Genomic DNA, 17,448 nt, shown 5'->3' with positions numbered 1-17,448 from the left:
TATCTGGTGAATCCTGTACAGTTTCTGTTTAATGGTAACCCCCAGGATGTTGATAATGAAGGATTCAGCCATGGTAATACTATTGAATGTCAAGGAGCGACAGTTTGACCCTCTCTTGTTGGGGACAGTCATTGGCTGGCACTTGTATGGCACAATTGTTACTTGCCACTTGTCAGCTCAAGCCTGGATATCATGGAAATCTTGCGGCATTTGGACATGAACTACTTCAGTGGTCACGAATGATGCTGAACGTTGTGCAGTCATCAGCGAGCATCCCCACTTCTGACCTTAAGATGGAAGGAAGATCATTGATGAAGCAGGTGAAGGTGGTTGGGCCTAGGACACTGCCCTGAGGAACTCCTGCAGTGATGCCCTGGAGCTGGGATGATTGAGATCCAACCACTGCTACCATTTTTATACCAGGGATGACTCCAACCAGTGGAGTGTTTTCGTCCTGATTCCCATTGGCTCCAGTTTTTCTAGGACTCCTTGGTCAAATGCTGCCTAAATGTCAAGAGCAGTCACTCTTAGTTCTGGCATTCAAATGTTTTGTCCATGTTTGAACAAAGACTGAAATGAGGTCAGGTGTTCATTGACCCTAGCGGAACCTAAACTAGCACTTTTGATGACACCTTCTATCACTTTGCTGATGATTGAGAGTAAACTGTTGGGGCAATAATTGGCCAGGTTGGATTTGTGCTGTTTATTTTGTGTAGGACGTACCTGGGCAATTATGCACATTGCCAGGGAGATGATAGTGTTGTAACTGTACTGGAACAGCTTGGCTAAGAGCATGGCAAGTTCTGAAACACAAATCTTCAGAATTATTGCTGGAATATTGTCAAAGCCCATAGCCTTTTCAGGATCCAGTGCCTTCAAATGTTTCCTGATATCACATGGAGTGAATTGAATTGGCTGAAGACTGACATCTGTCATACTTGGGCCCTCCAGAAGAGGCTGAGATGGATCATCCATCTGACACTTCCGATTGAAGGATTGTTGCGAATGCTTTAGCCTTACCTTTTGCAGAGATTTGCTGGGCTCCTCCATCATTGAATATGTGGATATCTGTGGAGCCTCCTCCTCCAGTGAGTTGTTTGATTGTCCACCACCATTCATATTTGGATGTTGCAGGAATGCAGAGCTCAGATCTGATCCGTTGGTTGTGGAATTTTTTTTTAAACTTTATTCTAATCCAATCAAGTCAAGTTAAACCCAATTCAGAGTCCCAACAAGTTGGGACATTCCCGATCCAAGCTGACAAGACAGGGCTCTCACCTCCTGTCTTGGGCTTGATCTACATGATCCAAGCTGACTGGAGTAGGTGTAGCTCCTCCTCCAGGGCTTGATCTTATTTGCATCTTAGCCAAATGGCCGAGATACCGCTTTAAAAAATTGCTTCAAATGAAGCTGAAATGTAACCTAATGACTTCAACCAAGTGCAGCATGTCGATACTACACTTGATCTTAGCCAAAAGGCCGAGAGATTTTTTTTTAAACTTTATTCCAATCCAATCAAGTCAGATTAAACCCAATTCAGAGTCCCAACAAGTTGGGACATTCCCGATCCAAGCTGACAAGACAGGGCTCTCACCTCCTGTCTTGGGCTTGATCTACATGATCCAAGCTGACTGGAGTAGGTGTAGCTCCTCCTCCAGGGCTTGATCTTATTTGCATCTTAGCCAAATGGCCGAGATGCCGCTTTAAAAAATTGCTTCAAATGAAGCTGAAATGTAACCTAATGACTTCAACCAAGTGCAGCATGTCGATACTACACTTGATCTTAGCCAAAAGGCCAAGAAGCGATGTTCTGCTTGACCATGCAGCCTGAGCTCATGTCTTGCTGAACCCACTAGCTGTTTATGCTGTTCAACATACAAGTCGTCCTGTGTTGTTGCTTCACCAGGCTGACACCTCATTTTTAGATATGTCTAGTGTTATTCCTGGCATGCCCTCCTGCACTCTTCATTGAACCTGGGTTGTTCCCTCAGCTTGATGGTAATGGTAGAATGGGAAATATGCCAGGAAATGAGGTTACAGATTATAGTTATGTACAATTCTGCTGTTGCTGCATGAGTGCTATAAAATGGCTCTTCAGTTCCCTGCCGCTGCTGGGTAGATTTTGGGAATCAGTTTTGCACAAATCAAAAGTGATTTAAAAATGTACTTTGAAGATTGCCATCAATGATTTCTCAAAGCTCTTGAAGTATGAAAGGTGCCAGAGGTGTGGAAGGTGGCCATTGTGTTCACCTTCAAGGTTCTAACAATGCATAATTCATATGACATGTACTCCAAGAACCTTTCTTACATCTCATACTATTTATAAAGCATTTGCTTATTAACCAATTTTCTGGGACAGGCTTTTTGACAGTGAAATCTGATATGGAAGGAAAGCAAGATCCATCCACAACACCTTAATTTGCGTTCATTCCACCCCCAAAAAAAGTATATTTTTAAACAGACTACATTTACTTACACCAAGTTAATATATTCAGTGACATCTTAAGTCAAAAGATGTGCAGGTTAGGTTGATTGGCTGTGCTAAATTGTCTTAGTCTCAGGGATTAACAGGGTAAATTTGTGGGTTATGGGAATGGGGCCTGAGTGGGATTGTGGTCAGTGCAGACTCAATGGGCCAAGTGGCCTCCTTCTGCGCTGTAGGGATTCCATGATTCTCTGTGACAGAAGTTGAATTAATGTCAAAGAGATAGAATGAAGACAACTGTACAAGGGTTGTTCCCGTTTTGTTTTTTATGTATCTTTTCTGAATTTTGCAAACACATGTCGTAGATTCATAGTTAGAGCACACAAATTTTGATACTGCTGTGTGAGAAAGAGACACACAAACACAGATATGTGTCTAGAAACCAATCAGAAGTTAACAAACTCAATATTTACAGACTCCATGATTAAACCAATGCAACTAGACCCTGCATTGTCCATGTTGCACCTAGCAAACTGGCACATACCCCATCAATTTTCCAGGCTCAGGAAGCTACCATTTAATTAAATCTCAAATTTCAATCCAAGTTTGTGCTAAGCCATGGATTTACTTTCCAGATCACATATCTGGCTTCTCAGTGATGTTGGACACAGCTCCTAAACTCGAGGGGTTAATGTTTTTTCTGCCAGACTCCATTCCTCAGTGCTATGAAATTTCAACAGTGTCTCTATTGCTGTTCCAGACTATGCTCAAGTACAACTTAACCTAATTCCACACCACTCAACTTACTGTGGCAAAATACCTGATATCTGCTTCCAATTGTTGCAACATCTGCCACACTTTCTTGCTGTTTATGTGCAGCTTTAAAAATCGTAAAGGATAAAAATCAAATAAGAAGATCCTTTCAGTCCATTGTATCTTTGTTGGCCTTTTGTTAGTAAAATCCGAAACTAATTTAGATATCCCATGCTACATCTTTTTTTTTAATGGGTGAGCAAGGACTCAGTTCAAGATAGGATACAGGCAGTAGGTTTTCAGCTGCTTTACAGTTTATGGAAGATGGGAGGGCTGCCAAGGGTTGAAATAAAATCAGAAAACACTGAGAGCACGCAGTAGTTCAGGCAGCATGAGTGGAGAAAGGAATGTAGGATTGATGTTTCATGTCAATGATCCTTTGTGAGAACGCCAAGCTACTTTGCTGGACAAGTTCATTCTCCCTGCAAGTGCAACTCAGAGCTTTTAGTCACTTCATGGTATCATAGAATCCCAACACAGGAGAAGGAGACTATTTGGCCCATCGAGTCTGCACCTACTTTCCGAAAGATCATCTTACCAAGGTCCACACATTCCCTCCCCCCCGCCATATTGCCGTAATCCCATGCATGCCTAATCCCTAATCCACCTAACCTCCACATCTTTGGATACTTAGGGGCAATTTACTGTGACCAATCCGCCTGTCCTACACAACTTTGGACACTTCTTATTGAAATTTTCCATCCCACTTCCACTTTCATAGCTTTGTCTGTGGCCCACTACCAACATAACTTCTGTTTTGTTTGTTGTGAGTGGCCAATTTCTTTAAGCATGCAGGTCCTTTAATTCTTTTGCATGGTGAACGTGCACAGTAACATAAAGGGGTGAACATGTGAATGATCTTGCGGGAACTTTCCCACTAAATGTTACTAGTGATGTCCAACACGAGCTTGAGGAACAATACCTCATCTTTGTAATGACACTTTACAATGCTCTGGCCCTAAGATTTTTGTTAACCACTATAGGTGTTAAGAAAGCTCCCTTCACTGATAATTCTAATTATTAGTTCAGTCAGGGCATTTTAAATCATTGTTTTGGGGTCATCATGATTTCTACCATAGATCAGTGATTATTGAAAATTTTAATTTCCTAGTCCTCAAATCTCTTTGATATTGTCTGACTATATTACAATGTAAATGCTTCATGCATTCATGAAAATGTAAGAAGGAGAGGCAGAAGTAGGCCATTTAAACTGACTGCACTGTTAAATGTGATTATGTACAGCATTCTATCTCAGTGTCTTTTTCTCATACTTTCCCCATGTTTCTTTATTATCCAAAAGCCTATCAATCTCTGTCTTGAATATATATATTCAAAGACTGAGAATCCTATGAAATATTGCTTGTTTCACAAAGGCATTGAAAAACATGTGGAACAATTGGAGCAGTGGATAGAAAATTACAGAGCGGTCAGCTTAACATCAATGGTAGGAAAAATAATAGAATCCTCACTAAAGGAGAGAATAGAACAACATCTGTACATGAAAAATAGAATGGTCAGCATGGATTTCAAAGGAGAAAATCTTGTCTGATTAACCTTGTGCAATTTTTTGAGCAGGTAATAGAAAGAATAGACAATTGTCGTACAGTAGATGTGATTTTTCTGACTTTCAAACAGCCTTTACTAATGTACCCCGTAATCAACTAATAAATAAGGCCAGAAAATTTAGACAACATTGCTAGCTGACTTCCAGACAGAAAACAGGGAGTGGGAGTGATGGGCAGAAGTCATTTTCCACAAATATTGGTGCTCGAACCACTGCTGTTCAGAATTAATATTAATGAATCAGACTTTGGAATCGAAAATACAATTTCTAAATTTGAGATGACGTTAAGTTGGGAGTTGGGGATGGGCACAAATAGTCAATACTGAGGAGGATGGCAACAAATAACAAAAGGACATTAATAAACTAGTAAAATGGGCAGATAATTGGCAAATGAAATTTAACACAGCTAAATGTGAAGTAGTACATTCTGGTAGGAAGAATAGGGAGGGCACTTATTGGAAGCTGCAAGTCTAGGTGAGGTGCAAAATGACCTTGGAATACAAATACAGCAATCCCTAAAGGTTGCACCACACATTAGCAATGCCATAAAAAACCAAACCTAGTGTTTGGCTTTATTTCTTGAGGGATAGAACTAAAAAATCAGGAATCTTTACTAAACCTGTCCCAAACCTTGTCTAGGCTATACTTACACTGAATGCAATTCTGGCCCCCATGTTATAAGAAGGCTACTAAGGGAATGTAGAGGCTGCAGTGAAGGTTTACATGCATGATTCCAGAAACATGCAGCTTGCTTATCAGGAAAAGATTGAACGGTTGGATTTCTTTTCTCTTGAAGAAGGGTTGGTGTGACCTAATAGAGACTTCTAAAATTATGGAATGTTTCGATAGAGTGGATACAAAGAGAATGTTTCCTCTTGTGGAGAACAGGATAATGAGAGACCATCAGTGCAAGATGGCCACCAAGAAATCCAATAGGGAATTCAAGAGAAACTTGTTTCACCCATGAAGTGATAGGAATGTGGAAGAAGCAGTAGTAGGGAGTGGTTGAAGTAAATAATTGCACATAAGAAGTAAGAGAAGCATTTGACAGGGAAGAGAGTAGATGGCTTTGATGATAGATATAGATGAGAAAATGTGCAAGGACGCTTTAGTGAAGATAAATGCTGGCATTGACCCATTGGGCCGAGTGGCCAATTTTTCTGTCATATATCTTATGTAATTCTCCCGGTGAGCAATGACAATGCTGTTTGTATGAACATATCCAATGTGTTTGAAGTATTAAAGTACTATTACTTTGTTTAAATGGTCTGTGTTGCCCACAATTTTCTTTTTCTCTTTGTCTATATAAGCAAAGTAATTGTGCGTTGTTACTTTTGAATATATTAGTTTGCAGTAATCTTGGTTTTTATGTTTCTATGACTCTTCTGTGACTCTATGGCTCAAAAATTTATTAGTAAGCATTAAAATATATAAAAGATCATAAATAGTCACTAGCAGAGAGATGAAGCAATGCATTGTATTTGAGAATCAGTGCATAATGCTACATGCCGTTGTTCTGCATGCCTGATTTCCAAGGTACAAAGCTCCCAGTCTTAATCATATTTCTCTGAAAGGTAATGACTATCAGCCTTTATAATAAGCAAATGAGGATAGTCAGAGGAAAAGTACTTCATGAGGAGGAGAGCAGATAGGGATTAGGGTGAAACCAGACTCCTGTTAGAATTCTTGCAAAACCAAAAGAGAGGTGAACAATGGATAAGGATCGAGGTTTTGGACTGATAACTTGAAGGTGGTGGATCCCAATAAGTGCTGGTTTCCTGGACCAAACAGACTTATTCTAGTTCCAACATGTTAAATTAGAGGCACTGTTGGCAAATGTGCTCCCTTCTGAAGGGGCATGGTGTTGGATGGTAGAGGGAAAGTAGTAATTTGATTTTTTTTTTGGAGTCAAGGTAGCCCCATTAAGAATGACTTGTATATATATCAAGTCTTTCTTGACTTTGGAACATTCCAAAGTGATTTACAGCAAATGTAGTCATTGTTCTAACGTAGAAAACACAGGAGCCAATTTGTGCACATCAAGCTCCCACATTCGATAGTGCAATAATGACCAGATAACCTCTTTTGGTAGCTGTTGATTGAGAGTTAAATATTGGATAGAACATGGAGGATGATTCCTGTGTTCCACTTCGTAATAGTGTGATGGGATCTTTCACATCCAACTGAGAGAAGACTCTTAGGTTGGTTTACTGTCTCATCTGAGAGATGGCATCTCTGACAATGTAGCACTCCTTCAGTACTGCAATGAAATGTCAGCTTAGATTGTTATGCTAAAATCTCTCATAAGGTAGGTTGGTAGAATTGGTAATCCAATAATTGAGCCAGAAATATAATGCAGATGATTGACCAGCAGTCTGACTCGCTAATGCAACCAGGACATGTATACCTGTCACTGGGACTGGGATTTTTCCAATTTGACTCCTGATACCATACAGGCCAATAACCTGGTAGAAAGGATGGCCAGATAAGCAGCAGGAAGATTACCAATGCTCAGTGCAATTTTAGTTGGTTAAATTCCTTTGTCTGCTTGGAAATTCTAAATTTTGGCTCTACCACCTAAGATTTCTGGACTTTTGTCAATTGGGTATAGTTATTTTCTCAGCTCGCTTATTTGGTAGAGCATGAGACTCTTAATCTCCAAGTTATGGGTTTGTGTCCCATGTTGGGCGCCATTGTTTTTGAGGAGTTGGTTAATTCAGATGGCTGGTTTGTGATGCATAGTGACACCAACAGCATGGGCTCAATTCCTGTACCTTGAAGGCCCGCCTTCTCAACACTTGCCCCTTGCCTGATGTTTTAAAGTTTATTTATTTGTGTCAGAAGTAGGCTTACATTAACACTGCAATTAAGTTACTGTGAAAATCCCCTAGGTGTGGTGATATTCAGGTTAAATCACCACCAGTGAGCACTTCCTCTCAAAGGGTAAAGCAGCCTATGGTCATCTGGTTACCAAAGTGACTACCTATTTTTGATTTTTATTTGGAGGGGAAGACAATGTGCCTTCCATTTAAGAGCTCTCAGTAACTTGGTTTGATGGCTTTCAACATGATAATGATGAAAATAAAATACAGCAAGCATCGTAGTCATTAATCTTCATAATTTCAGTTATGTGCATTGAAATATTGTTAGCTATGTTCTATGCTTTAATGCATTTGAAATGCTGACTTTTAGCAGCACTGCATGTTTTCATTTGTCTGCCTCCCAAAGAGATCACCCTGAGTAAAACCTCTCTTCAATGAGGAATGTCTAGGTCGCATTGCTCTCTCAAAATTAACACTGGAGGCAACTGTTGACCTCTACTCCTCCAAGTTGATAGCAGTGCGTACATTTGTCAATGATCCAGCTCTACTTAACTTGCTCTCTCTTATGCTGAGACAACCAACAGTTGCATTTCTTTCCCCATAATGTACTTTGTAAAACCTCTAAAACTATTTACTGATTTCCGCATTAGCAGCATTCATTGCCCTTGTAATATATATGCACAAATTTATTGAAATTAGAATTTGCAAATTTATTGAAATTAGAATTTACATATTAAAGTCAGCTGGTTATGAGCAGATTTTACATATCATGATGCAGGAAAATAACTAGATGCGGGCTCCAAGATTGGAGGCGGAAGGGAAAATAAATACAGGGAAATAAACAGGCAATAAAATGAAACAAGATTTGCAGCAAGAGGCAAATAAGGACACAAGAACCTCAAGGTACAGCTTTCATTTTAATATTCGTCTGTATGATATTTTACAGGAAGAGATCTGTGGTTTAGTACTTTTCTCCTATATCTGTTTTTTTACCCCACAAAACTACGGTTTCACTTCCAAAGATTATACACATGAGTACTCAACATATTTATTACGTAATATGAGCTTGTTTGAAAATGCTAAAACAACAATCGATATAGATAGGGTTGACAATTAGAGTCTTTTTCCCCAGAGTTGAAATGTCTAATACTAAGGGCATGCACTTGAGGTGAGAAGGGAAAAGTTCAAAGGAGATGTGAGAAGCAAGTGTTTTTCACACAGAGTGGGAGGTGTCTGGACTGCCTCAACTGGTGATACAGGCAGGTGTGATAAGGACTTTTAAGGACTTTTAGATAAGCACATGAATATGCTAGGAATAGAGCAATATTAACAAAGGGTAGGGAGAAAGGATTTGTTTAATTTGTCATCATGATTCACACAACAATGTGGGCTGAAGGGCCTGATTCTATGCTGTACTGTTCGATGTTCTGTGTTAATTAGAATTTACCATCAAGTGGGTGCAGGTCTTGTTGCAAAACTCATAGAATCCCTACAGTGCAGAAGGATGATCACTTTCCTCTGCAAATGTTAATTCGTCTTAAACATTCAAGGAGTTTAGTCAAATCCACTGTTGAAGAGCACGAATAGATGGTGGCTATTAAAATCATGAACAAATCCGGCAACAGGGACAGAGTCCTTTTTTCTTCAAAAATATACTTTATTCATAAATCTGTGAGAACATTACAAACATTCCAAAATGCCCATCACACCAAAAGCAATAATATTCAGGCTCTTTACATATATCAAATAACATTGAGATGCTTCAGTACAGTCAACATTTCAGACATTTTACAATCATAGGATTCCTGCAGTGCATAAGGAGGCCGTTTGGCTCATCGAGCCTGCATCACTAACAACAAGGTCCCATTCCTGTAACTCCCTGCTACTCCCTTTGACACTAAGGGTCAATTTGGCATGGCCTATCAACCTAATCCACACATCCTTGGAGCGTGGGAGGAAAGCGAAGCACCCGGAGCACCAAGCAGACACGGGGAGAATGTGCAAATTTCACACAGGTACCCAAGGCCAGAACTGAACCTGGGTCCCTGCCGCTATGAGGCAACAGTGCTAACCACAGTACCAGCGTGCAACTCTAAGCAATACTTCAATGCAGTAAAGAAAATGGTTCAGACATTTCAAAATGGTCTTACAAATATTGTAAGGTTATCCACATGAGCTGCACGAGTACTATGGAGATAAATGCATGGAAGGCAGGTGTGTGTGAGGGAGCAAAACACAGGGCCATCCTTTTGTGTCTAACCAAATGAATAAAATCAAACTCACTTAGGGACAACTCAAAAGGGGCAGCTCTCTAAAGGGAAGGAACCGCCTAGAACAAAAGACAAAACAGAAAGGAAACTTAAAACATCAAATTAAAATGTGATTAAAGGGGTCAATAATACATCCCAGTCCTTGCAGTGCCGAATGGGCACGAAAGGCATCAACGGACACCACACGCTCCCTTTCCAGGGACACCTGGCCGCAAACATAGCGACAGTTGAGGGGCAGGCAGTCAGGTTGAATGACCCCCTTGATTGCCCGCTGCCTGGATCTATAGATGCCAGGACTAGGAGCAAGTTCACGAGGTCCTTCTCCTTCCCCGGCCCCTTCTGCACCGGATTCCCGCAGCTCAAGAGCATGGGCTGAAGTGCAAAGAAAACATCAATAAAAAGTTTTTGAGAAAACTGAAAAGGTTGTGCAGCCTATAACATGCAACATAGATGTGATCCATGGACCCCACAAGGTTGTGAAATGGGCACATTTGGGAGCAGGTGAACCTATGATTGTATGCTACTGCTGTGTGCAATACCCTCCACCCAGGTCCCCAAGAGAGTGGGGGGAGATCCTCCGTAGAGGGACCTCCACTGCGGAAGTCCGCAACGAGGCCCATCAAGGTGTATCCGGGCGATGGGTGAGGGCGCAGTAGTAGAAGGTGTGCAGCAGCATGCCGAACAGGAAACACCTCCATGTGGTAATAAAGGGCACAGAGGCCTTTCGTCGTATTGAGCCTGCACCACCAACAATTCCATCCAGGCTCTATCCCCGTAACCCCATGTATTTACCCTGCTAGTTCTCTAAGGGGCAATTTAGCATGGCCAATCAACCTAGCCCAATCAACCTCCCACACGTGGGAGGAAACTGAAGCACCCACAGGAAACCCATGCAGACTCAGGGAGAATGTGCAAATTTCACAAAGTCACCCAAGGCTGGAATCGAACCTGGATCCATGCTGCTGTGGGGCAACCGTGCTAACCACTGTGCCCGCATGCAGCCCTAAGCAGTACTTCAGTGCAGTAAAGGAAACGCTTAAGCCATTTTACAATGGTCTTACAAATGTCGTAAGGTCATTTTAAAGATTGTCCACATGGAGAAAAACTGCACTCTGAACTCCATGAATGCAACTGAGATAGGTGCATGGCAGGCGGGCATGCACTGAGCAGAACACAAGTGAGCTGTTACTACTGCACTCAATCAGCCGCCAGCTGATTGGTCCGCAGCTGGGGATGGGGCGGCCGCAGATGTCAAAGCGCGGCTGTTTTTGGATTGGCCGGTGGGTTGCGAGGGCGGAGGATGAGCGGGATTGGTGAGCGCTGATTGGTCTGGTTGGGTGGCGGGGCGGGGGGGGTGCCGGGCGGTGCAATTACGTCGTATTTGTTGTCGTGTCAAGGGGGCCGGAGCTGTGGTGGAGACTCCCGCGGAGGAGGAGAGGGGGGTGTGTGGGGTGGAAGAAGCTAGGGTTGCAGTTGTTGTCTTTTCAGTTGAGCGGCCATTCCGGTTCCGATTGTCCATTATCATCGAAGGGGGAAATCATCGCCTGCGGCTGCCGCACTTATGCACCGCTGAGAGCCCACGACAAACAGGGCTGGCTGCGGCCTGGCTGGATGAGGCCTGCTTGAGCTACTGTCGATCCCGGTAAGGTGCATCCACCCATTGCGCGTTTCTCGGTACTTTGGTTCTCCTCCCTCCCTCCTTCCACTAACCAGGCCTGTGATTGCAGTAAATCCCACACTGCGCTATCAAACATTCCTGTGATTTCCCACCCCACGAATTTTGGTACCTATGTATTTTGAGAGCTTTATTTTTGGTTTTGTGTTGAACATCCTCCTCTTGGGGAAATCTCGTTCCCCCCCCTATGTCTGTCATCCTTAAACAAGCCAGATGGCTGCAAAATTAGTCTTTTTAACCCACACCACCAGGATTATAAAATTATTATTTCATCACATCTGCCCCTATTGTTCTCTTAATCTGGGTTTGCTACGTGCCGCTAAATTGCAATAGGTTTTGCAACAAAAAATATCTTGCACATGATGCTGCAGTTGGCAGTATCGTAGATACTGGATGGGTTTGTAATCCTGTGTTTTTTTTTGGTGCGACAAGTGTTTCGAACAGTTTACATTGTATTTCATGAGGTGCAGAATTCGGATTGGATAAGTAAAGGGTGATTGAATAGTCCAAAGGACTATTCCTGTTCTAGTTGAAGCCAAGTGTACTAAATGCTTTCGTTATCGAAATACTGTACACTTTTATTGCCAAACAACAGTAATTTGCAACAAGGATAAGCATGTTTATTGGTGTTCAGTTTCTCCACAGCAAGCTATCAACATTCTCGCCTGTTTGTATTCAAGAAATCTAGAGAGAAATTTGCAGCAACTCTGACACAAATCTCTTGGGATGAAGGCAAATTAGTATTTTTAAAATAAAAACTACAGACCCAGGGATTGACATGTGTTTGTCAGTAAATTCATGGAGACCCTTATTGGTGATAAGATCTTGGAGCATCCCATAGATATAAAATTACAATAACCAATATGAAGGGAGAACTTGCCAATCCAGTTGAACTTCTTTGGTGTTACAAGAAACTTAATATTCTACAGGTGAATGTGGTGTGCTTGGATCTAACTGAGATCCATGACACCAAAGTTGAAGATTCAATCCAAACATGTGCACGTTCGGAGGATTGGATGTACTAAATTGTCCCTTAGTGTCCCAAGATGTGTAGGTTATGACAATTAGACGAGGCAAATACATGGGGCTAGGGGATAGGGCTTGGATGGGATGATCTGTTGGAAAGTTGGTGCAGACTCAATGGCCTCCTTCTGCACTGTAAGGATTCTATGATTTTCCGTGAGATATTTAAGTTGTTGGCCAATAGTGACTGTAGAGTTGTGGTACAGGAATTATCAGCTGCGAGAATGCTATCTGTCCCACAGGGACATGTTTGTTATCTTCTGTTTTAATAGCTTTGTAAGCCGCAGAAGATGTAACTACTAGGAATCAAAACACAATGACTAAATTTGCAGATGATACGAAGCTAATGAAGGTGGTAAGTTCTGAAGCTGAGCAAGATAAACTACTGGAGAATGCAAATATACCTGAGAATGAGCCAAACAGGCAAGAGATTTACAGAGCTGTTGAGTGCAGAAAATAAATCAGATGTATGGATATATTTATGCCCATCTTGAGGTAAAATAATGAGATGGATCTGATCATTTATAAATCAGTAATCAAGTTTTGAATGTTTGGATCAACAGTGCAAATGATATTGAAGCTATTGAAAGAAGGTGGAAGAGAGCAGTCAGAATAAAGGGATAGTATTGTGAACGCAGAATGAGTGGTTAAGGACAGGACTGGACCAGACTGCGCTGCAGTGCCTGAGAATTTGGAGACGACAGGTTCACTCAAGGCATTCAAAAGGCAATTAGACTGTTACCTGAAAAAGAAGCTTTTGCGAAGTTATGGTGAGGTGGTGAATTGCTCATTCGGAGAGCCAGTGCAGTGTGATGTGCCAAATGGCCTCTTGGCTGTAACGATTCTGTGATGAGCAAATTTAAGGAGAGTAGAGGATTCCTTTGATCCTCCATCATTCTCATCTGCAATCTCACCACACTTTAGGTATATTGACATCAAATGCAGTGAATTTTATATTATTGAAAAATCCTTTTCAAGAAACTGATGGTTAAAGCATAGAGGAGAATGTGTTGATCCAGTTTTTAAAAATTAGGGTGCCTTGACTATGGTAGAGTCTATGATGAGGTTCCCAGGTATCCAGGTGAATTTGGGATTTGAAGATGTTGCAATCAAGAGTTTTTTGCTGTTTACTTTTCAGATTTTTAAACTATATATCAATGTAAATGCTAATAGTGCAAATCAACACCAGTGTTTGCAGTGAAAATGAATTCTGGTCTTTATCACATTGCTGTATGTGGAAACTTGGCGTGAGCAAATTAGTTGCCACACTTCCAACATGAGAATAATGGTGACTGCACTTCAAAAGTTTTTCATTGCCTGCAAACAGCATTGGTCATGAAAGGTGCTTAAAAATTTCAAGTCTTTCTTTTGCTGATGTGAGGTTCTACCATCAAATGAATCGATGTCAGAGTTTGGTACATCAAATGCATTGGGAAGTGATACTTGAAAGTATCTTTAGGAGCCACTCTTAAATCAGCAAATGGCATTAGCTTCCAATTGCCACAATATGTAGCCTGAATAGATAAGCAGATTGATTTTTTAATATATGGTACTGTCCTGTATAGATCTTTTTCTTTGGTAGCTGCAAGGTCTATGACTAGAAAACGTAAGGTTGCAAATCACAGCTTTTAAATAACAGGAAGCATGTATTCAACTCATTGTAGTGATTGATTTTCTGTCATCTATAATTTTAAGTAGGATGAATTGTGGAGCATTGCGAGCCCAGCACACTCTGTGTGAGGAGCATCAGTGAACCATAAGCCCATTTCTACAGACTTAGTTAAGTTTTAATGTGTTTTTGTTTTTAAGTTTGAAGATAAAATCACCTTCCATGTGGATGTACTTTACAACCAAGTAAGTACTGTTAAAGTGTAGTCATAGATTGCAGCAGCACCAGACAGGTCCCTAAAAAGCAGAATTAGTATAGATAACCAATTGAGTTGTTTTGATGTTGATGACAGTTATATATGTTAATCAGAATGCCAGTGAAACTTAAACAAAAGCCAAATCCTGCATATGCTTGAGTTGTGAAATAAAAACAGAGCATTGAAAAAATGCAGCAGGTCTGGCAGCATCTGTGGAGGAAAAAAAGAGTTAACGTTTTAAGTCCACTGTGCCTTTGGGAACTGGAGTAGAGTCATTTTGGACTTGAAACAGCAATTGTTTCTCACCACGGATGCTGCCGAGCTTTTCCCGCAACAGTGTTTTTATGCCAGCAAAATTTCCTGCTGCTCTTCATAAAGTACAATGACAGTTTTTATGTCAATGTTGTGAGAAAGCAGGTGAGTTTTGGTTTAATATCTCATGTGCACATTTTCCCAGTACTTTATGGGCAGCACAAGGACACAGAGGTTAGCACTGCTGTCTTGCAGCACCAGGGATCCAGATTCAACTGTGGCATTGGGCAACTGTCAGTGTGGAGTTTGCACATTTTTCCCTGCGTGGGTTTTTTCAGGGCGCTCCAGTTTCCTCCCGCAGTCCAAAGATGTGCGGGTTAGGTTGATAGGTCATGATCAATTGCCCCCTAGTGTCAGGGGGATTAGCAAGATAAATATGTAGGGTTACGGGAATGGAGCCAAAATGGGATTGTTGTTGGTGCAGGATCAATGGGCTGAATGGCCTCCTTCTGCACTATAGGACTCTATGATTCACAGAAGTGTCAGTCTGAATTGTGCTGAAATTTCTGGAGTGGGAATTGTACTCAACATTTTCTAACTTGAAGTTTTATTAGTGTTACAAGTAGGCTTACATTAACACTGAAATTAAGTTACTGTGAAAATCCCCTTGTTACCACACTCTGGCAACAGTAAGGCACAATTCAGCATTGCCTATGCACTAACTACAATATCTTTCAGACGGTGGGAGGAAATCATGCAAACTCTGCACCAACAGTGACTCAAGTGGGAAATCGAACCCAGGTCCTTGCAACAGTGAGACAGCAGTGCTAACACTGCCACCTTGCCACAGTGGTGCAGCTATCAGAGTCTAGGCCAACACCAAATTTTGGAGACATTTTTAAACATTACACAGCCCCTTTATTTGGGACCACCGTCTTGTTGACATCTGAACGCTGGTTTGGAACTGCAGTTTGTTGCTGAGCTTGCCATTTGTGAAAGAAGGTGCATTTGAACCTTAAACACTTGAAACTGTTGGCCTTGATTATGGAGTCAGTCCTGTAATCTATAGCTTTTAAGAAAACAGTCACAGAATGTAATCGCCAGATGAATAATGAAGGTCAAGGACATTGTAAGACTGACTGAATCGGGCCAAATCTGTGTGCATAGGTTGGTGAAACAAAATAAATTAATGTGTAATGTTATTCTGCATTTATTTATGTTTCTAATCCTAGAACAAATAGTTGTCTGTGCTTTTTTTTATTAAACTTGCTTTGTGTGCTGGGAGATGGTTTTGTGTTACTTGAGGTATATTTTGTGATTTATCTGAAAGAATCTGATACTATGTTACACCCTGCATCATTTTGCATAATCACTGGGTAACAGTGGAAAGAAGGTGCCAAAATAAATTAAGATACTAAATTAAATTTTCAGAATTGTAAAGAAAGCTCAGTGAGTAGGAGTGGATTACAAGGCACAAATGCAATTGACATATTCCTATGTTGCCATAATTAGCATGTGCCAAACCTGAGTAGCTTTTTGGGCATCATAACCGAAAAATTCACTGCAACTACAGTGACATTAACCATGCAAGTTACAGCTTAAATTGCACACCAGTAATTCTGATGACCTTCGTACTTTATGACACCAGAGTGAGTGGGCAATGTAATTAGTTTTTTAGTTACATTATTTTTCCATGCAGAATATTAGAGTATTGCATGCATGTACTAAGGCATGCCCATTGTACAATATTCACAAGTTTCTAGTTTCTAATGAAATCTTAGTGATTGATTAAAAATAACAGTATAGTTATTAGAAATCGATGCAGCAACAGTGGAGAGCTGGATGCCATTTGGAATAAATAGCAAGTATGCCAATTGCCAAGAGAATTACATTTTATGCAGAGAAATGTGCAATACAAACTGAAGGGCACAGGTCTAAAGGGAAGCAGGAGTAGAATTGCAAGTGCAGAAAATGTGGAAAGTGGAAGGGCAAGTTTAAAAAAAAGTTAAACAGGTATATGGGAACCTGGAGCTTCATAAACAGAGGCATCAAATACAGAAGGAAGAAGGTTATAATTACTCGCAAAAATCACTTGTTCAGTCTGGTGGTGCAGTTGTATTGTTGTTGAGCTTGTAATCCAGAGACCCACGGTAATCCTCTGGGGACCCGGGTTCATTTCTCATCATGGTAAATGGTGGGATTTAAATTCAATAAAACATCTGTATTGTTGATTGTCATAAAATCCCATCTGGTTCACCTTATCTGGCCTGGCCTACATGACTCCAGACCCACAGCAATGTGCTTCAATCTTAGATAGTCTAGCAATTCACTCAGTTGTATTTAACTACTACAAAGAAAACAATGGACTGCCCTGCATCGACTTAGGGCTAGTTTGCCATCGTCATTTTCAGTGCCTATCAATCCTGCAAAGTCCTCTTTAGCATCTGGGGATTTGTGCCGAAATTGAGAGAACTGTTGTGACAAGCTAGTCCTATTCCTGGAATTGTATCTTACAGAAACTCCCAGACAACCCCTGGGCAGAGGTGGTGGCACAGTGGTATACTGTCTGGAGGGAATTGCCATGCTAGTCCTGAACATTGACTCTGGACTCTGTGAAATCTTATGGTGCTAGGTCAATCCTAGACAAGGAACCTCCTACTGATGAATGAGAACTCTTCTATTTTGGAGGAAGCACGGCAAGGGTGCAGCATATACTCAGGGTGGAGGTCTGTCACCAAG

At 41.2% G+C, this 17,448-nt stretch overlaps 1 protein-coding gene and 2 non-coding genes across 6 annotated transcripts in view; 1 reads left to right on the top strand and 2 right to left on the bottom strand.

Moving 5' to 3' along the window:
- Positions 1-1,299: 1,299 nt before the first annotated feature.
- On the bottom strand, positions 1,300-1,488 carry LOC145354604 (U2 spliceosomal RNA). The gene has a single exon (XR_013888877.1). It is a non-coding gene; the product is annotated as a U2 spliceosomal RNA (small nuclear RNA).
- Positions 1,489-1,615: 127 nt separating this feature from the next.
- On the bottom strand, positions 1,616-1,807 carry LOC145354593 (U2 spliceosomal RNA). The gene has a single exon (XR_013888868.1). It is a non-coding gene; the product is annotated as a U2 spliceosomal RNA (small nuclear RNA).
- Positions 1,808-11,293: 9,486 nt separating this feature from the next.
- The window catches only part of ccdc186 (coiled-coil domain-containing protein 186), a 108,961-nt gene continuing 102,806 nt past the window's right edge, over positions 11,294-17,448 (top strand). For 3 of the 4 annotated variants that reach the window (XM_080205806.1, XM_080205805.1, XM_080205804.1), the window contains exon 1: positions 11,295-11,536. The gene's annotated coding sequence lies outside the window, so the exon portion shown is untranslated. Of the gene's footprint in view, positions 11,537-17,448 lie in introns of all 4 variants that reach the window. The other variant, XM_080205807.1, reaches the window with a different exon arrangement.

This window comes from Carcharhinus amblyrhynchos, chromosome 17 (genome assembly GCF_965287045.1).
Source record: "Carcharhinus amblyrhynchos chromosome 17, sCarAmb.v2.hapA, whole genome shotgun sequence".
In the NCBI taxonomy this organism is placed as follows: Eukaryota; Metazoa; Chordata; class Chondrichthyes; order Carcharhiniformes; family Carcharhinidae; genus Carcharhinus; species Carcharhinus amblyrhynchos.
This window is presented reverse-complemented; position numbering and strand designations above follow the sequence as displayed.